Below are 17,647 nucleotides of genomic sequence, written 5' to 3' on the forward strand. Positions count from 1 at the left end.
CCTGTTTATATCACACGCTGTCTGTTTATAGTGACCGTGTGATGTAATTCCAGCCTTGTCACATAGACGTGTATAGGACGAGGCTGTAGTTACATTACATGGCCACTAGGAGATGTATGATACTATATAAAAAGAGAAGCGGTCACTTAAACAGGTACAACAGCTCATTCAAACAGCTGATCCTGGGGGTGCCGAGTATTGGGACTCCATTAATTTTTTAATTTTTTTGCTTTTTAATAAGGAAATCCCTGGGGCATTAATAATAAGGGGCATTAATAATAAGGGGCATTATCTACGGGGGTACACAGGGAAGTTATTAATTTAAAGATCCACTTGGGAGTATTATTCATTATGGGGGGTTATGTTATATAGTTTAGAGCTGGGGGTAGCAGGGGGATGGGTGTGCAAGTGAGGACAATTTGGGTCAGGTGCCTGGAAAAATAAGGAGCCAAAGATGTCTATATTTCAAACTTTACAGATATTGAAAGACGTGGCCATGGCGGTCCAGACGAAAGAGAAATGGAATGGAGACGTCACCTGTAAGTCACTGAATGTTACTGCCCTGTGTTCACGTAAATTGTCTGCAGAGCCCTGTGTACAGCTGATATCTACCACTGTACTATCGTATAGTGATTATATCGGTATACCTAAGTTGGAGGCCCACTTGGATATGTGTTCAACCCCCCGGCTATGCCTCTGACCATATGCGAGATATAAAGACTATCATCACATCCAGCTCTGAGCTCACTGCTCTGTAATTTTCCCCTACATCTTCTGTCTTGACCCTTAGTGGAGGACAATAGGGAGGAGGTTGTGAGAACGGCCCCATGGAATGTTACCAATGTCCTGACTCAGCCAAGATACAGTATATTCTGTGTTTAGAGGTTTCTAGAGAATAGTGAAGCTCCCCATATTATTATACCCCAACATCATGAGACAGGATGACCTGATGCTTTTTGCACCCCTTGCATAGGAGAAGGTGATTAGTAGTAGGGTGGCACGAATCATAGAGAAGTGTCCTCATCCCCCCCTCACAAGAGCAGCTGCATAAGCTGCATCTATGGTATGTACGTCCTTGTCAAGGACATGGACTGTCTGTCTGTCTGTATACATACTCCTAGAAATCTGTGTACATTGCAGAGCTCTGAATGATGAAATAGCAAAGAAAAGTCATGGTGGGCACTCTGGAGAGAATCCCTTAGTCTGAGTCTACTGGTTCTTCTACACAATGATTTTCTCATCTTAATGACTTCTGTCTGTTTATATCCAATGTTTCTAATCATACATACCTGTTGATTAGACTCGGTGACATGACCATTTGGGTTTATAGTACCACCATATGTTATTGCTCTTTTGCCCTATCACATTGTATTTCTCTATTTTTGTTTAGTGTTGTCAATGTAGGCCTTATCTATGTTGGCTTCTCAAAGCATATCTGTGTGTTATATTTGCTGTAAAAATGAAAAAATTCTAATAAAACAGTTTGAATTAAAAAGAAAAGTCATGGTGGGCAGTGAGAGAAAGCATAGACCTCCGCTGTGTATGGACGGATCATGAAGGGGGGGATTTATTAGGACTGGCATTTCTTATGCTAGTCTCAATAGAGACCCCAACTGGTGGAAGGCTGGCATGGATTATCAAAAGGCTCCGGTCTCTTAATAAGTCAGATGCACGCCCGTGTGTTAGAATGGGGATCTGTGCCAGTTAGGGACTGGCATAGATTTTTTATATAACTCGCACAACATTTGCAAAAACTGGCCTAGATGGGTCAAAAAGTTGGCCCCGTAGATCTCAGCTCAATTTACAGAAAACCTGAAGTCCCCTGATCACCTCCATCCACCCCACCCCTCCCCTCAGACTACATACGATCAAGTTTCTATAGTGATAGGATCTTTCTGCTTTCATCAGGTTCTTGCTCCTTCTTGTTCTCCTTGAGATGGGACTTGCTGATTACTCAGTGTGTGTTCCCTGGATTCGGGCGCTCTCTCTTATACTTCAAAAGTGGAATTCCTCCATAGTACAAACACTTTTAGTCACTGAAGAGGCTTCTGCTCCTTCATCAAACTAAACCACTAATCCATCCTTCTGATGGTGCGACTCAAGTATTGAGGCCTTACGAGGGAGAATCATTCCAGTTGGTGTCTCCGGTGCCATTCGCTGGGGCGCAACCAACTGTGTCCAAGTAGTTCCAAGTCTCTTAGTCTGGGTTTACATGGTGCTTTTTATTTCTACAAACATTTGCTTTTTTAATATAAAAATTCATATGTTTTTCTATATTTTTTGTAGAGAAAAGCACCAAGTGAAAACAGGGTCAGGGCTGTCACAGGAGAGTCTAGTATTCTTCTGGCAATAGGATAACGTGCGCCAAGATGAATGACATCATGACGGGAGAAGTGTAATGACTTGAGACACGCACGTATAAGGTCAAAATATAAAATCAGCCTAATGGTATCTCAGGCATTTATTACATATTAATCAAATAGAAGAAGGTATAGAAACATGAGACGTGTCCAAATGGAGTCAGCTTTGTCTTGGTTGTGGTCAGCTACTTCTTGGAGTCAGCAGGGAGTCTTCATCTAGGTGTAGTGTCTCTCTTTTTGGACATCCAACCCAATTTCAGTGTCATGATGATTCATGACTACTTAGGTATAATGAAATTCAATGACACATAAACAACTTATCAAACTAGTCCCTAGTTCCAGCAATTGAGGGGCTTCCATTATAGATGTGTATGGGATCAAGGTACTTTAGCAGGTGGAAGGTATAAATCTTGTCAAAGAACTAAAGGTCACAAGGAAACCTCAGGGGTAAGGTCAGAAATGGCAGACTATGTTGAGCACTGATCTGCTGTATATTCTGTGTATTGTATGTAACCCCCAAATGTAAAGCACCATGGAATTAATGGTGCTATATAAATAAATAATAATAATAATAATAATAACAATGAGGGGAGGTATCAGCCTCCAGTCCCTTCAGCAGTTTATATGGTGGGCATAGTCACATATAGATTTAGCTTAGTCACTTCTGCCAAAACTCCTCCTGGGAATCCTTGATGTTGGACGTGGGGGTCGGGACCCTCGGGGCCATCATCAGGGATCCCTGGGACCAGGTGAGCATGTGATCCGAGGTAGCATTCAATGCACCAGATCACTTCGCCTCTTCCTCCGCCCATCTAACAGAAGATCAGAGTCAGAGCGACCTGTGGGCCAAACCACCTTGGATCACATGAACTAGGGTCATGATGTCGCTGGAGCCCCGGGGTCCTTCATCAGAGATCTGTAGGACCAGATAAGTAAATTAATAGTTCCTGAACCTCTTGAAGGCTATGGCTGCACATCAATTTTGGCAGCGACTCCTGTTGTACGACCAAAGATTGCCCTGTGACTCCTAAAGAGGGGACGACTGCCAAGTCATCACCTCTATCAATGGCAGATTGAGTCGATGCAGTCCTATGTAAATGAGGCTAGTGTAACTTTCTCCTCAGCTGTCATGTGTCCGAAGATGACTGTGTGACTCCTTAACCAATGTAAGTGAATAGAGTCGCATTGTTCCCCTGACGGTGCAGGGACTGTAACTTCTAGTCATATATACAAATATAGCAAAGTTAACCCAAACTTCTGCAATTGGTTAAACTGCTGCAGCTTGATACCATAGAAGACAACAACCAGATGAACCAAACTCTATGCAGATGCGAAGTTCCTGGATCTCCAACCAGTGTCACTATTCAGGGGGGTGACTGTGATATTTATATACACTATCGGTGTCCTCATCAGGTCACCACTATATACAATCCTGTGCCCCGGGCAGATATCTCACTATCTAGGTTTATATGAAATGACACCTGCAGCATCTGATCTGTCTCCGTCTTACATGTACCTGCAGGCGATCTCGCCTTGTAAGCTGTCATCTCATAGTACAGGGCCCGGGGCAGGGAATTCCAGGCAGAGCAGAGCTAATAAGAATTTCATTCATTTCACCCCTCAGCTCTCTCATTGCTAGTAACACGGTGTAGAGAGAAATTCCTGGAATTCCCTGTCCTCACCGACATTACTAGACAGAGGAGGGATGGGAGGTGCAGCGGGTTCATCTCTTACCTGCAGGGATCCAGTGCCAGGGGGAGACAAGACAAGGGGAGATCTAAAATTACAGCAGCTGGAGAAGCTGCCACCCCTGTGTGAATGGAGTCGTGAGAAGTCTCCTGTTCTACAGTATGACCAGCAGGTGTCTCTGTAGTAAATGTTATCAGTGTGGCGGAATAGTCAGTGACTACAGATGGCCACAGACCCCAAGATATGAACAATCTTACAACTCTTACTGTTAGAGGTTCTGTCCATGGTATCGAGCTATAGGCTCTGATGACATAAATCTGTCTTAAAAGTCTTTAGTTTAAATGTAGGTCTGTATGCCGCCATGTAGGCATGGGGAGACTTAAAGGTCATGCAGGCTCCCCTGGGAATTTTGCAAAAAAGGTATGTAAATGAGGTCTCCTTGTTGGAAAAAGGAAATCGGTTCCACTAGCACCACCTATCGGAAAGTGGCATCCCTATAAATGAATGCTTGACGTTGAAAGGAGTTCTGATTGGGACGTAAGCCAAACCACAAAATCTGTTCCAAAGGGAAAAGCCACCCACCCGCACACAGCTGTTTCAGGGCTCTTGTCAGTGCTGAGCAGGGTGCTGGATATATGAGGATTCTAGAATTCCCCGTTATCCAGGATACAGTGCTCATGTGCTGGAAAGATCTGTGATAATGGGACTTTTTTTTTTTTTTTTAACCCTTAAGCACTATCATGGTGTCTATCATAATGATATGTGTATGATAGTGGTGTATGATAGACACCATGATAGTACTTAAGGGTTAAAGTAAAAATCATAATCCTCGTAGCATAGCGGGGCGAAGGGTCACAGCTACTGACTTTAAAAACTTTACACTCCAGTCCCAACCAGAGCTGTTATATCATCTCTGATACAATTCTACCAATTGCCACCTGAAATTTTCCAATCCTTTGTGCCGATGCAAATGCAACTAATAAAGTAGCTTACACCATGTTACATTTGCACCCTTGTGTCCGTTGTTCTGGTCCTTCAGAGGAGCAGAACTATGTACAAATGGTCTGCTAAAAAAAGCACTCACCAATGGTGCATGACAGATCCCATTGACTAAAATGAATGAAAATGTCGACTTGCATCACTTTTTTGCCCGTCAATTCTCATCAGTCAGTGCGACGGAGTCTCCAAGTGGAGGCTTCAATGCAAATGTGAACCCAGTCTGAGTGTTGTTGAACAAGCTATGGAGCAATGCCTTGTGCCCCAGACAGGGGCAATAATGAGATATGAGGTCCTTCAGTAATCGCCATTAGTATGCAGCTCTAGATGTGACCGGAGCATAACGCAAGATATATGTCAGAACTGGGACAACTAAAATATATATGTGTGTGTAGAATGTAAATCATACCTAGACTAGACATAAACTGTGGAATGATCTAATAGTATGGGTGTGTACGGGTGTGGCCCAGGGCTATGTAGAGAACTGATTGCATTCCTATGTTTATTATGCTATGTGCTGAACTGAGTAACCTGTTCATTTTATATATTATACATCTCTATTTCCATAATATGTTAATGTTGTAGTGTTACATTGTGACACTGAGTGTCACTGTTGACTGAGTTATATAACAACCTGCAATGGGAAGCCACATGGCAAGCAGGAGTCCCCTGCAGTGACAGAATTATAACTGTGCAGTATATAGTATACAGTGTGCTACATTATTGTTTGACTGACACCTTATACAACTTTTATCTATGTACATTTAGAAACATCCATCCACCATAGATGAAAGCTAGGTGGGTGGATGTTGATCACCTTGTTTCACTTGTGACCTCATGTCCTCTGAGAACTGGTACTAGAACCTACCTTGCATCAAGAAGGCTAGATTCACTCAAAAGAGGTGCAAAACGGCCGCCTTGCACCCTAGGGCCATCCGTTTTAATGTATCACCCCATACATTTTAAGATATGGAGGGATTTGCGAAAACAGACCTATATTTTGACAGTCCATGACAGCAGACCGTGAAAATTAACAGTCATGTGAATAGCCCCCATTCACTGACAGTGACTATACTGTATACTATACGCACGTAATGCATTGAAAGCAATAGGGAAAAAAGCCTCCCATTGATTTTGATGGGGAGCGCACGTATGCCGGCTCCCATTCAAGTCAATGGGAGCTGCTTTTTACGCGCTCATTCTGAACGTGTTTATACGATCAGAATGAGCGCAGCGTAAGTCCGTGTGAAGGCTCCCTTGGTTTGGTCTTTATCAGTGATGATTTTACATTTGATGTCCTTTTTGCTTGAGAAAATTGCAGGCCTGTGTATTTTGGCCAGAAGTATATAGCAGTACCACAACTTCTAGGCAATAAGCCTTCTGTTGTGAGGATATTTTTAATTCAGATCTTTTTTCTCTCCCTGTTCAGTTACTTGCATGGTCATGTCACTTCAAAACCATCTCCAGAATCTGCCCTTTTTCTTACTGTGGAAACAAGAACCCTTATTGTTGCCCTCATTCATTCTTGTCTTGACTAGTGGAACTCATTACTAATTGGTGTTCCTCTTACTTAACTTTCTCTTCTCAAAATCTCTCTTCAATGTAGCAGTTGTGCCTTTACCCCTCACCAGTCACTGCACCAATATTTTTGCCATGTACCAGTCGCTGAACAAGTGCCTCTACCTTGTGTCATTCACGTCATCATTGCCTTTGCCCTATGCCAGTCCCTGCACCAATGCCTCTATCGTGTGCCCAGGGGCATAGTTATAAGGGTCGTAGCAGTTGCACCAAAACGTTCTTCTGTCATATAAAATATACCACTATTGTATGTGGCCCCATTACAGGTTTACATTGGGGCCCGCAAACTTCAAGTTACGCCTCTGCTCATCACTGTACTGGTTGCTTATCCGCTACAGAATATGATTTAAACATATAACTTTCTCGAACCCCTCTACAGCTCTGCATTATCCTTTATTTTCTCCCTCATTTATGTCTATCACCCTAATCGGGGTCTATGTTCCTTCAATGATCTAAGACTAACATACTCCTTAATCTGAAGCTTCAACTTCTGTTAAGACTTTTCTCATGCTGCGTCAGTTTTCTGGAATGCATTACCACAGTCACGTACCGGCCGTCCTAGCATGTAACGTGGTTGTGGCTGTCGGGTTAATTAACGCAAAACCCCTTCACTCAGGCAGCAAATGAATCGCAAATCACACTCCAACACTCTATGCCCCCCAAATACACACTGCCACCACTAGTTTTTCCAGGATCAGTAGAAACATATTCACATATACACATATCTCTCTAACAGTCAGACACAAACACACTTATAAAAGATAACACAAAGTACCTTTAATTTTAATGATTTTATATTGGGGTTCAGTGATATATATCAATAAGACAAACAAGAAAAACAGTTTTTAAAATAAAAGAGAGAAAAAAAACATGAAAACCTGATAATTTAGAATCTTATTGTTTTCATGGAGCTTGGAGGATATCTCTGATATGTTGGGCACATCAAGCTTGTTTGCTGGCTTCCAAGATGTGGCAAAGTTTCAAGGCATTTCAGTTTTTTTTTGTAAGGTGAAGCCCCTAGTTCGTGCATAGCAAGTGTCCCCCTTCAAGGGTGCCCCCCCCCCTCTTCCTTCTTCATCTTGGAATGCAGGGAAAAGAACTGTTGCATCTCCATCTGGCAGAGCTGGATGCTACAGAGGTCTGAGGTCACTGTCAGGTCACAACCCCCCTCTCCTGTGCCTGACTGATTTCGATAGGGACAACAAGTTATAAAGCAATAAACTAAAGGGCATTATACTATGTGAAGGCCAGTAAGGGGGCATTATAATTTGTGCAGGTCAGGTACTTCTACGTGGTGGTGATGGTTATGAAACCTTTGCACAGGGCCCACCAATATGTTAAAACAACCCTGGTGCCCTTAAATCTCCTTAAGCAGACCTATGACTTTCACTAATAAAATAATTCACTATTTATCCCCCTCTATCATCATTTCTACCTGTGGAAAAGGGGAATCAAGGAAGATATATTTGCAGAATCCTTTACCCTAATTCTTTGCAGGGCATGCACCATCTTATAAGACCCTGCATGCTGTGAAGCAGGCTCCTTGAAGCAATGTCTCCTTAAGGAGACTCAGTGCCCCTACTGACCTTGACTGCTATAATGCAATTATGTCTCAAAGTAGTGAAAACAACAGGTGCCAGGTCGCGGGTAATGAAGGGAACATATGTACTGTACACTGCACTGGACTGCCTTACTCTGTAACCAGGGAGGGGGTAATCAGCCTGTAAACGTGAGCACCCCTGGGCTGCCAAAATAACCCTGATCTCCACAGCAAAGATGAAATCAGCAAGAGCCAGCAGAGATAACAAAGCACATCGTCTGGGTATGTCGCCCAGCAGACAGCTGCCCCACTCATAAACCCTCATCCAAAAAAAGAGCATACCCAGCATGCCACTCTGTCTCCTAGACATACACCAGAGGCTGATCATAGACATCATTTACCCCAAATACGTCCCCAGTAATTATCAGTCCTGAAGTCCTCAGTTATATCGGCTTGTGGCAAAGATGGGTGACAACCAATATGGCTGCCTTTACAGCTGCTACAGACACCTAAACATTATATCAGGGATGTTGTGCTTCAGGATACACTAGGCAGAATTCTGAAAAAACGAAAAAACTAGGGGATTCCACCGGTGGCAGCTTTAGTGTACATGCACAGGATATCCACACTCTCATCCAGGGCGCACATCTGTTTCTCCAGCTCAGTTTTGTTGTCCTGGGCCTGACAGACAAGGCCGGGCGCAGCCCTCTAATTATCGCACGTACAAAGAGGGAGGCGCAGAGTCTGTAATCTTCTATGTAAAGCTTCCAGCCACAGACGCTCCACTTTGTAAAAGTTTAGGGATGTGTATGAGAAATGTTTTCGTGGCTAGGATAATACGGCCATTACCTCATCCTGTAAATGAGTAATGACCCGTGAACCTGTAACGGCACCAGGCCCAGACTCCAGTTACTCTGGCATACCCAATACGGTGATCATGGCAGCCAGCTCCTCTGACTACACCACTGCTTCCAGAATGTACAGACGAAAAAGCACCCGAACACTCACAGGTCACATTTTCGCCAGGTGCATTACTTAAGGTAGTTTTCGGGCTCAGCAGGACTTGACAGCAGTTTCATTGCAACTCCGCAGAATACATGTAATAGCTTAGACAGAGTTTAGGTTGCAGTTTAGCAAAAAATTGCGTTGCTCCTATCGTACAGGGATGCGTCACGCTTACATCGACCTTCTTGTTAATGTCTTTCGCTGTATTTTGCTTGCCTGGCTTTGGGGAAAAGCATGGGTTTCACTCCTGGACTTGTACGGTCTCTCCACACCGAAATCCTGGAACAGACAGACTCTGAACTCCACTCTAGAAAAGTATGGGAAACTTGTCATATAGGGAGTTTTACCACCCTGTGGCAGAAAACATCAAGCTTCAGTGCGTGTAGGCTTACCTTGGAAAGTGCGGAAGAACAGCAATGGGTGCAATGGAGTTCTGCCTGTAGGGGAATCACTGCACCACCTGTTATACAGAGTGCAACAAAACTACAAATGGTGCAATGAATCAGCAGTAGCACTTAAAGGACCCGCAAATAATACCGAACACAGCGAACAACTTTATTGTTACAACACATAGATCATGAAGACATGCTTAAAATAACAGTCCACGAACTATCTTCAGTGGGGACTTCTTATCACGTACCACAAGTCCTACACTTAAGGCTATACTTGTCTTCCTTGGCTTCCACCATCTTACAAAACTGAAAGGTGTCTCCACTCTGTTCCATTTGTGGCTCTCGATGCTCATAGTCTGAAGTGGTAAAACAAATATAGTGACAATGAGGTACATTTACTAATACTGTCTATAGGTTAGATATGTGGATATAGCAATGCGTCATAAACCAAGCCCATATCCCATAAAGATGTGCCCTGATGTCAAGTGAAGAGGAAAAACTCCCAATAAATGGAGATCACCGAATTTACACCATTAAGTTTAGTTTAGCAAATCTGATTTTAAGGATAATTGATGAAGAAATCATAAAATCTAATAGTCCGGCACCTGCTCACTACGGGCGCTACTAGATTACCTGCACTGCACTTTACCAACCAAAGACTGAGTGACTTCAACCAGCCAAGCAGTGGCGTAACTAGGAATGGCGGGGCCCCGTGGTGAACTTTTGACATTTTTGACTTCTCCAAACTGCCACCAAGAGATCTCTCCTCCCCCACAGGTGTTCTATGGGATTCAGGGCTGGACTCATTGCTGCCACTTTACAAGTCTCCAGTGCTTTCTCTCACCACCATTTTCTAGTGCTGACCTGAAGTGTGTTTTGGGTCATTGTCCTGCTGGAAGACCCATGACCTCTGAGGGAGACCCAGCTTTCTCACACTGGGCCCTACATTATGCTGCACAATGTGTTGGTCGTCTTCAGACTTCATAATGCCATGCACACGGTCAAGCAGTCCAGTGCCAGAGGCAGCAAAGCAACCCCAAACCATCAGGGAACCTCCGCCATGTCTGACTGTAGGGACCGTGTTCTTTTCTTTGAAGGCCTCTTTTTTTTCCTGTAAACTTTATGTTGATGCCTTTTCCTACTTTTGTCTCATCTGACCAGAGAACATTCTTCCAAAACATTTTTGACTTTCTCAGGTAAGTTTTGGCAAACTCCAGCCTGGCTTTTTTATGTCTCTGGGTAAGAAGTGGGGTCTTCCTGGGTCTCCTACCATACAGTCCCTTCTCATTCAGACGCTGACGGATAGTACGGGGTGACACTGTTGTACCCTGCAGGGCAGCTTGAACTTGTTTGGATGTTAGTCGAGGTTCTTTATCCACCATCTGCACAATCTCACGTTGAAATTGCTCGTCAATTTTTCTTTTCCGTCCACATCTAGGGAGGTTAGCCACAGTGCCATGGGCTTTACACTTCTTGATGACACTGTGCACGGTAGACACAGGAACATTCAGGTCTTTGGAGATGGACTTGTAGCCTTGAGATTGCTCATGCTTCCTCACAATTTTGCTTCTCAAGTCCTCAGACAGTTCTTTGGTCTTCTTTCTTTTCTCCATGCTCAATGTGGTCACACAAGGACACAGGACAGAGGTGGAGTCAACTTTAATCCATTTCAACTGGCTGCAAGTGTGATTTAGTTATTGCCACCACCTGTTAGGTGCCTCAGGTAAGTAACAGGTGCTGTTAATTACACAAATTAGAGACGCATCACATGATTTTTCAAACAGTGCCAATACTTTTGTCCACCTCCTTTTTTATGTTTGCTGTGGAATTATATCCAATTTGGCTTTTTGACTATTCTTTTTGTGGTTTTCCATTGATGACAAATTAAATGAAAATAATAATACCAAAGAATTTGTGATTGTAATCATTTTCTGGAAGAAACTGAGTATTATCTGACAGAATTGCAGGGGTGCCAATACTTTTGGCCAACACTGTATGTCCCTCAGTGGCCCCTGCACACAGTATTATCCCCCATAGTGGCCCCTGCACACAGTATTATCCCCCATATTGGCCCCTGCACACAGTATTATGCCCCATAGTGGCCCCTGCACACAGTATCATCCCCCATAGTGGCCCCTGCACACAGTATTGTACCCCATAGTGCCCCCTCCACACAGTATTATCTCCCATAGTGGCCCCTTCACACAGTATTATCCCCCATAGTGACCCCTGCACACAGTATTGTACCCCATAGTGGCCCCTCCACACAGTATTATGTCCCATAGTGGCCCCTGCACACAGTATTGTATCCTATAGTGGCCCCTGCACACAGTATTGTACCCCATAGTGGCCCCTACACACAGTATTATGTCCCACTGTGGACACACATAAACAATTATTATACTCTGAGGTCTTTTCACACCCCAGAGTATAATAATCAGAGACCCACAGGGAAAAAAACATTAAAAAAACTCTGTTACTCACCTATCTCCCGGCTCCTACGATGTCGGCCTCCGAAGTAGTCCATCTTCAATGACGTCAGACGTCACATGACCCGGGACGCAGGCTGGGGTCATGAGACGTCAAACGACTAGGCCGAAGCCTGCCCGGATCGTGGAGAGGTAAGTAACAGTGTTTTTTATGTTTCTTACCTCTCCCGGGCCGCTGATCATTATACTCGGGGGTCCGAAAAGACCCCGAGTATAATAATAGCAGCGGTAGTGGTTGTCACCGGGCCCCTAATGTCCCGGGCCCTGTGGCAGCTGCCTCTGCTGCTACGGCGGTAGTTACGCCACTGCATCCACAGCAATTGGCGCCATGTTACTAGTTAGTCACTGTCATAGGATCCCGGATCAGAATTGGTATGGAGCAGGTTAGAGGACTAGTTAGTAGGCTGCTCCGTCTCTTCCTCCTTTCTTGGGATTACAGTCAGTCAGGAGCAGGTTAGAGGACTAGTTAGTAGGCTGCCCCCTGTCTCTATCTCCTGGGATTACAGTCAGTCAGTTAGAGGACTAGTTAGGAGGCTGCCCCTTGTCTCTATCTCCTGGGATTACAGTCAGTCAGTTAGAGGACTAGTTAGTAGGCTGCCCCCTGTCTCTATTTCCTGGGATTATAGTCAGTCAGTGGACTAGTTAGTAGGCTGCCCCCTGTCTCTATCTCCTGGGATTACAGTCAATCAGTTAGAGGACTAGTTAGGAGGCTGCCCCCTGTCTCTATCTCCTGGGATTACAATCAGTCAGTTAGAGGACTAGATAGGAGGCTGCCCCCTGTCTCTATCTCCTGGGAATACAGTCAGTTAGAGGACTAGTTAGGAGGCTGCCCCCTGTCTCTATCTCCTGGTATTACAGTCAGTCAGTTAGAGGACTAGTTAGTAGGCTGCCCCCTGTCTCTATCTCCTGGGATTACAGTCAGTCAGTTAGAGGACTAGATAGGAGGCTGCCCCCTGTCTCTATCTCCTGGGAATACAGTCAGTTAGAGGACTAGTTAGGAGGCTGCCCTCTGTCTCTATCTCTTGGGATTACAGTCAGTCAGTTAGAGGACTAGTTAGGAGGCTGCCCCCTGTCTCTATCTCCTGGGATTACAGTCAGTCAGTTAGAGGACTAGTTAGGAGGCTGCCCCCTGTCTCTATCTCCTGGGATTACAGTCAGTTAGAGGACTAGTTAGGAGGCTGCCCCCTGTCTCTATCTCCTGGGATTACAGTCAGTCAGTTAGAGGACTAGTTAGTAGGCTGCTCCCTGTCCCTATCTCCTGGGATTACAGTCAATCAGTTAGAGGACTAGTTAGTAGGCTGCTCCCTGTCTCTGTCTCCTGGGATTACAGTCAGTCAGTTAGAGGACTAGTTAGGAGGCTGCCCCCTGTCTCTATCTCTTGGGATTACAGTCAGTCAGAGGACTAGTTAGGAGGCTGCCCCCTGTCTCTATCTCCTGGGATTACAGTCAGTCAGTTAGAGGACTAGTTAGTAGGCTGCCCCCTGTCTCTATCTCCTGGGATTACAGTCAGTCAGTTAGAGGACTAGATAGGAGGCTGCCCCCTGTCTCTATCTCCTGGGAATACAGTCAGTTAGAGGACTAGTTAGGAGGCTGCCCTCTGTCTCTATCTCTTGGGATTACAGTCAGTCAGTTAGAGGACTAGTTAGTAGGCTGCCCCCTGTCTCTATCTCCTGGGATTACAGTCAGTCAGTTAGAGGACTAGTTAGGAGGCTGCCCCCTGTCTCCTGGGATTACAGTCAGTCAGTTAGAGGACTAGTTAGGAGGCTGCCCCCTGTCTCTGTCTCCTGGGATTACAGTCAGTCAGTTAGAGGACTAGTTAGGAGGCTGCCCCCTGTCTCTATCTCCGGGGATTACAGTCAGTCAGTTAGAGGACTAGTTAGTAGGCTGCCCCCTGTCTCTGTCTCCTGGGATTACAGTCAGTCAGTTAGAGGACTAGTTAGTAGGCTGCCCCCTGTCTCTATCTCCTGGGATTACAGTCAGTCAATTAGAGGACTAGTTAGTAGGCTGCCCCCTGTCTCTGTCTCCTGGGATTACAGTCAGTCAGTTAGAGGACTAGTTAGTAGGCTGCCCCCTGTCTCTATCTCCTGGGATTACAGTCAGTCAATTAGAGGACTAGTTAGGAGGCTGCCCCCTGTCTCTGTCTCCTGGGATTACAGTCAGTCAGTTAGAGGACTAGTTAGGAGGCTGCCCCCTGTCTCTATCTCCTGGGATTACAGTCAGTCAATTAGAGGACTAGTTAGGAGGCTGCCCCCTGTCTCTATCTCCTGGGATTACAGTCAGTCAGTTAGAGGACTAGTTAGTAGGCTGCCCCCTGTCTCTATCTCCTGGGATTACAGTCAGTCAATTAGAGGACTAGTTAGTAGGCTGACCCCTGTCTCTGTCTCCTGGGATTACAGTCAGTCAGTTAGAGGACTAGTTAGTAGGCTGCCCCCTGTCTCTATCTCCTGGGATTACAGTCAGTCAATTAGAGGACTAGTTAGGAGGCTGCCCCCTGTCTCTGTCTCCTGGGATTACAGTCAGTCAGTTAGAGGACTAGTTAGGAGGCTGCCCCCTGTCTCTATCTCCTGGGATTACAGTCAGTCAATTAGAGGACTAGTTAGGAGGCTGCCCCCTGTCTCTATCTCCTGGGATTACAGTCAGTCAATTAGAGGACTAGTTAGGAGGCTGCCCCCTGTCTCTGTCTCCTGGGATTACAGTCAGTCAGTTAGAGGACTAGTTAGTAGGCTGCCCCCTGTCTCTATCTCCTGGGATTACAGTCAGTCAATTAGAGGACTAGTTAGTAGGCTGCCCCCTGTCTCTGTCTCCTGGGATTACAGTCAGTCAGTTAGAGGACTAGTTAGTAGGCTGCCCCCTGTCTCTATCTCCTGGGATTACAGTCAGTCAATTAGAGGACTAGTTAGTAGGCTGCCCCCTGTCTCTGTCTCCTGGGATTACAGTCAGTCAGTTAGAGGACTAGTTAGTAGGCTGCCCCCTGTCTCTATCTCCTGGGATTACAGTCAGTCAATTAGAGGACTAGTTAGGAGGCTGCCCCCTGTCTCTGTCTCCTGGGATTACAGTCAGTCAGTTAGAGGACTAGTTAGGAGGCTGCCCCCTGTCTCTATCTCCTGGGATTACAGTCAGTCAATTAGAGGACTAGTTAGGAGGCTGCCCCCTGTCTCTATCTCCTGGGATTACAGTCAGTCAGTTAGAGGACTAGTTAGTAGGCTGCCCCCTGTCTCTATCTCCTGGGATTACAGTCAGTCAATTAGAGGACTAGTTAGTAGGCTGCCCCCTGTCTCTGTCTCCTGGGATTACAGTCAGTCAGTTAGAGGACTAGTTAGTAGGCTGCCCCCTGTCTCTATCTCCTGGGATTACAGTCAGTCAATTAGAGGACTAGTTAGGAGGCTGCCCCCTGTCTCTGTCTCCTGGGATTACAGTCAGTCAATTAGAGGACTAGTTAGGAGGCTGCCCCCTGTCTCTGTCTCCTGGGATTACAGTCAGTCAGTTAGAGGACTAGTTAGGAGGCTGCCCCCTGTCTCTATCTCCTGGGATTACAGTCAGTCAATTAGAGGACTAGTTAGGAGGCTGCCCCCTGTCTCTATCTCCTGGGATTACAGTCAGTCAGTTAGAGGACTAGTTAGTAGGCTGCCCCCTGTCTCTATCTCCTGGGATTACAGTCAGTCAATTAGAGGACTAGTTAGGAGGCTGCCCCCTGTCTCTGTCTCCTGGGATTACAGTCAGTCAGTTAGAGGACTAGTTAGGAGGCTGCCCCCTGTCTCTATCTCCTGGGATTACAGTCAGTCAGTTAGAGGACTAGTTAGGAGGCTGCCCCCTGTCTCTATCTCCTGGGATTACAGTCAGTCAGTTAGAGGACTAGTTAGGAGGCTGCCCCCTGTCTCTGTCTCCTGGGATTACAGTCAGTCAGTTAGAGGACTAGTTAAGAGGCTGCCCCCTGTCTCTATCTCCTGGGATTACAGTCAGTCAATTAGAGGACTAGTTAGTAGGCTGCCCCCTGTCTCTGTCTCCTGGGATTACAGTCAGTCAGTTAGAGGACTAGTTAGTAGGCTGCCCCCTGTCTCTATCTCCTGGGATTACAGTCAGTCAATTAGAGGACTAGTTAGGAGGCTGCCCCCTGTCTCTGTCTCCTGGGATTACAGTCAGTCAGTTAGAGGACTAGTTAGGAGGCTGCCCCCTGTCTCTATCTCCTGGGATTACAGTCAGTCAATTAGAGGACTAGTTAGGAGGCTGCCCCCTGTCTCTATCTCCTGGGATTACAGTCAGTCAATTAGAGGACTAGTTAGGAGGCTGCCCCCTGTCTCCTGGGATTACAGTCAGTCAGTTAGAGGACTAGTTAGTAGGCTGCCCCCTGTCTCTATCTCCTGGGATTACAGTCAGTCAATTAGAGGACTAGTTAGTAGGCTGCCCCCTGTCTCTGTCTCCTGGGATTACAGTCAGTCAGTTAGAGGACTAGTTAGTAGGCTGCCCCCTGTCTCTATCTCCTGGGATTACAGTCAGTCAATTAGAGGACTAGTTAGTAGGCTGCCCCCTGTCTCTGTCTCCTGGGATTACAGTCAGTCAGTTAGAGGACTAGTTAGTAGGCTGCCCCCTGTCTCTATCTCCTGGGATTACAGTCAGTCAATTAGAGGACTAGTTAGGAGGCTGCCCCCTGTCTCTGTCTCCTGGGATTACAGTCAGTCAGTTAGAGGACTAGTTAGGAGGCTGCCCCCTGTCTCTATCTCCTGGGATTACAGTCAGTCAATTAGAGGACTAGTTAGGAGGCTGCCCCCTGTCTCTATCTCCTGGGATTACAGTCAGTCAATTAGAGGACTAGTTAGGAGGCTGCCCCCTGTCTCTGTCTCCTGGGATTACAGTCAGTCAGTTAGAGGACTAGTTAGTAGGCTGCCCCCTGTCTCTATCTCCTGGGATTACAGTCAGTCAATTAGAGGACTAGTTAGGAGGCTGCCCCCTGTCTCTGTCTCCTGGGATTACAGTCAGTCAGTTAGAGGACTAGTTAGGAGGCTGCCCCCTGTCTCTATCTCCTGGGATTACAGTCAGTCAATTAGAGGACTAGTTAGGAGGCTGCCCCCTGTTTCTATCTCCTGGGATTACAGTCAGTCAGTTAGAGGACTAGTTAGTAGGCTGCCCCCTGTCTCTATCTCCTGGGATTACAGTCAGTCAATTAGAGGACTAGTTAGGAGGCTGCCCCCTGTCTCTGTCTCCTGGGATTACAGTCAGTCAGTTAGAGGACTAGTTAGGAGGCTGCCCCCTGTCTCTATCTCCTGGGATTACAGTCAGTCAGTTAGAGGACTAGTTAGGAGGCTGCCCCCTGTCTCTATCTCCTGGGATTACAGTCAGTCAGTTAGAGGACTAGTTAGGAGGCTGCCCCCTGTCTCTATCTCCTGGGATTACAGTCAGTCAGTTAGAGGACTAGTTAGTAGGCTGCCCCCTGTCTCTATCTCCTGGGATTACAGTCAGTCAGTTAGAGGACTAGATAGGAGGCTGCCCCCTGTCTCTATCTCCTGGGATTACAGTCAGTCAGTTAGAGGACTAGATAGGAGGCTGCCCCCTGTCTCTATCTCCTGGGATTACAGTCAGTCAGTTAGAGGACTAGATAGGAGG

At 46.0% G+C, this 17,647-nt stretch overlaps 1 protein-coding gene across 1 annotated transcript in view; it reads left to right on the plus strand.

The window, feature by feature from the left end:
- The first annotated feature begins 12,493 nt into the window (after positions 1 to 12,493).
- The window catches only part of HSPG2 (heparan sulfate proteoglycan 2), a 121,387-nt gene continuing 116,233 nt past the window's right edge, over positions 12,494 to 17,647 (plus strand). The window contains exon 1 of the mRNA XM_075277769.1: positions 12,494 to 12,522. The gene's annotated coding sequence lies outside the window, so the exon portion shown is untranslated. The remainder of the gene's footprint in view (positions 12,523 to 17,647) is intronic.

This window comes from Leptodactylus fuscus, chromosome 6 (genome assembly GCF_031893055.1).
Source record: "Leptodactylus fuscus isolate aLepFus1 chromosome 6, aLepFus1.hap2, whole genome shotgun sequence".
NCBI classification, from domain to species: domain Eukaryota; kingdom Metazoa; phylum Chordata; class Amphibia; order Anura; family Leptodactylidae; genus Leptodactylus; species Leptodactylus fuscus.